Below are 3,578 nucleotides of genomic sequence, written 5' to 3'. Positions count from 1 at the left end.
TTATGAATGACTAAGGGAATTTGGCCTGTGTGTTACCTCATATTTATACCCCTGTGAAACAGGAAGTCATGGTTGAAAAATTTCCTGTTCCTAGTCACCCAGGTGTACTAAAAATGTAAAATATCAATGGGAATATACTTCAAATATATTTTATTTCTCTCATACCAATGAGAAGGCTAGTCCAAGTTGATGAGTTGAAGGATAGTTTCTGAAGATGAATAAATAAAGGATCACTGTTGTACCGTCCAGTACAGTTGTTGTGATGAAGCAGAAATCACAACATACTTGAAGAAACTGTTAGAGTTTGAGTTTGTTTTTGTTGGTTTTTTTTTTCCTCTTCAGATCCTCTAAATTAATGCTGAGCGCTCGTTTCTGCTCTGATAAACACATAGCAGTGTCTGGTGTCTGTTCACCGTTTGGCCCAGAAGAACCAGACAGAACAGAATGTGAGAGCAGAGGCAGTGAGATAAGGCTTTTTTTTCCCCCCTGGATCTAGCTTTAAACCGCACATTAATAACCTGCACAGAAAGTCCGGAAAGCTACAACAAAAACAAACGCCTCCTCTGTGTTTTTTTTTCCCTCTTTCACATGACGTCGCTCTCGACAGTTCACAGACGCAGGACTTTATCGCTGTCAGAGCTGATGCTGAAGAAGTGTCGAACAATCTGAGTTCTTTCAGGGTTAAAAGTTTTATCCGTTAATCAAATAAGATTTAATTATTGTTCACTAATATACATTACGCTATATTTAAATACAAACATGACTACTATGGTTATGAGAAGAACGTTCTCTTATATCTCACATGAATATGGTAGAAGCCATGAAATCCTCACTTAGCAGTCGTTACTGAATGTGATTAATGCCGTTTTTAGTGTCATCTGTGGGTAATTTCCATTTTCTGGACACTTCCGTCTCATTTCCGCTGTAATTGTACCATTAAGCATGGCTTTTTGCACGCTAAATCAACTTAGCATATATTACACAAACTTTGCGCTTTATATAAACAGTGCTGTTAAATTCTGGACTCTGATTGGTCAGAAGGTGTTGATGCGTTCTCCAGAACAGCAGCTCTGACAGTAGCGCAGGCTTATATTCATGCGCTCGTTCTGATGCGTTATCGTTTCTATAGCAACGACTCGTTCACAGGGGCTCGTACAGCGGACGCTTCATATAAAGGGAGGTTTAACATTGATGGAAGGAGTCTCCGGTGTCAGAGCTAAAGCTGAACTTGACGTTTTCCGACATCTACAAGACAGAGGAGTTGACGTTTTGTGACCGAGGTTTCTCAGTAACATGACGAGCTGAGTGGGGTCTTATTCACTTGAAGAGAGAGAGGAAAAAGAGAGGGCTGGTGAAGGGGTGACAGTTTATAGCTGCTATAACGTAAGTGAGAACTGGAACGAACTAAATTCATAGATCTCCCATAACATGAAATGCAACGGTAAATAAACGGTAAAATAAAACCTGTAATCTTTGGCAAATTGATATGGTGTGAGAGGAATAAAATATTTCAGGGTGGTAACAGTAACTTCGCTTCATTGCACCACCTCGTCCCTCACAGAGAGAGAGAGAGTGAGAGAGCGGGAGAGAGAGTGAGAGAGAGAGAGAGAGCGGGAGAGAGTTAGAGAGAGAGAGAGTTAGAGAGAGAGAGAGAGAGAGTTAGAGAGAGAGAGAGCGGGAGAGAGAGTGAGAGAGAGAGAGAGAGAGAGAGAGAGTGGGAGAGAGAGTGAGAGAGAGAGAGTTGGAGAGAGAGAGAGAGAGTTAGAGAGAGAGTGAGCGGGAGAGAGAGAGAGAGAGAGAGAGCGGGAGAGAGAGTGAGAGAGAGAGAGCGGGAGAGAGAGTGAGTGAGAGAGAGAGAGAGAAAGAGAGTGAGAGACGATGAATGCAAAGTGCTTGGGTAATTACTGTCAAGCAGACAACTTTCTCTCTCTCTCTCTCTCTCTCTCTCTCTCTCTCTCTCTCTCTCTCTCTCTGCTATGTGTTTAAAGGTTTGTAATTTACCAGAACATATTTGAATACATTTTAGGGGTTGATGCAACCCTGGAGGATTCCAGCAGTCATGTCTGCTTCTCTCTCTCTCTCTCTCTCTCTCTCTCTCTCTCTCTCTCTCTCTCTCTCTCTCTCCCTGAGTCCAAACTATAATGAAACAGGCTTTTTTCAAAATTTGCGATGCAACTTTCAGAGTATTTTTTGTGCTTTTTTTATTTATTTTTTTTTGCGGAAAACTACTTGAATCGGTGAAATTGTAATCGCATGAAATTGTTGTGCACAGTCTTTCGCCATGATGTTTGTCGATAAACGAAACCTTCTAGTTGTCCTCATGTTCGACGCTCTCATGAATCGAAGACGGCTTTGGCTGAATGCGGGTCGTGATGACGTCACATGATGTGTCTCGGACCAAATCTGTGGAAAATCTGCAGTAATATTAAGCGGTTTATCCTGGTCGGGGTCGCGGTAGATCCCAGACTCTATCCCAGGAACATTGAGAGTGAGGTGGGACTACATCCTGGATGGTATCACAACTGGGGCAAATATTGAGAGGAAGGTGAAAGGAAACCAGAGAACCTGGAGGAAAGTACCCTGAGCTCAGGATCGAACCCTGGAGCTTTCAGGACACAGTACTATCTTCTTCAGAAATGAACCGCATGTACGTGTTATTTACAGTACACACACTTTCATCTATCTCTTACAGAAAACTCAGATGGTTCACCTAAACAGACTGTACTGTGCAAACGCATCGGCCTTGCTGAAGTGATTAGGATGAGACGGGGACGTGGTCCTGAGGGAAGGACAGGTAGAGTGGAGTATCATCAGCACACCAGTAATAAGAATGAACAGAATGATGCTTCACAGGTGTACAGTCTAACCAGCAGCGGGCCTAACACAGAGCCATGAGGGACACCTGATGTGACTCGAACTCCTTGCGGATACACGACATACTGTACCGTTATTTTTTGGGTATCTGGTAAATAAAATAGCTTGAGGGGCTGATCGGGGACAAAATAATAAACAAACATAGTAGTATAAAAATGTTGTACTATAAAAGTACAAAAATTGCTCTCAAGGCATTCCTATTTTCCAGCTGATGGTATAAGAGTCCACTACTCACAGTATCCATTTACAGCATTCGGCAGACACCCTTATAAAGAGTGACTTACTTTATCTCATTTATACAACTGAGCAGAGAGGGTTAAGGGCCTTGCACAAGGGCCCAACAGTGGTAGCTTGGCAGTGCTGGGGCTTGAACTCATGACCTTCTGATCAGTAACCCAGAGTAACCTTTAACCACCGAGCTACCACTGCCCACACCAACTAAATATTGGTGTTGGTGACCAACTGCGCCACCAACTGCCCACACTAAATATCCACCAAGGAGGTTGTCACTTAGGGGCCACAAAGATTAGATTGGATTGGATTAGATTAGATTAGACTGTTTTAAGACTTTTCTCAGAGAATTGGAAATGAAAAACAGCACGCCGTGTTAGATGCCCCGCCCCTCATCGGCATATCGACAAAACTGAGGAAACAATATATAGCTGGTAGAGAAGAAAACACTGCATGGTGTGGCGTTAATTGGA

The sequence above is a fragment of the Ictalurus furcatus genome, chromosome 15, assembly GCF_023375685.1.
Source record: "Ictalurus furcatus strain D&B chromosome 15, Billie_1.0, whole genome shotgun sequence".
Classification (NCBI taxonomy): domain Eukaryota; kingdom Metazoa; phylum Chordata; class Actinopteri; order Siluriformes; family Ictaluridae; genus Ictalurus; species Ictalurus furcatus.
Note: the sequence above shows the minus strand (reverse complement) of the source record.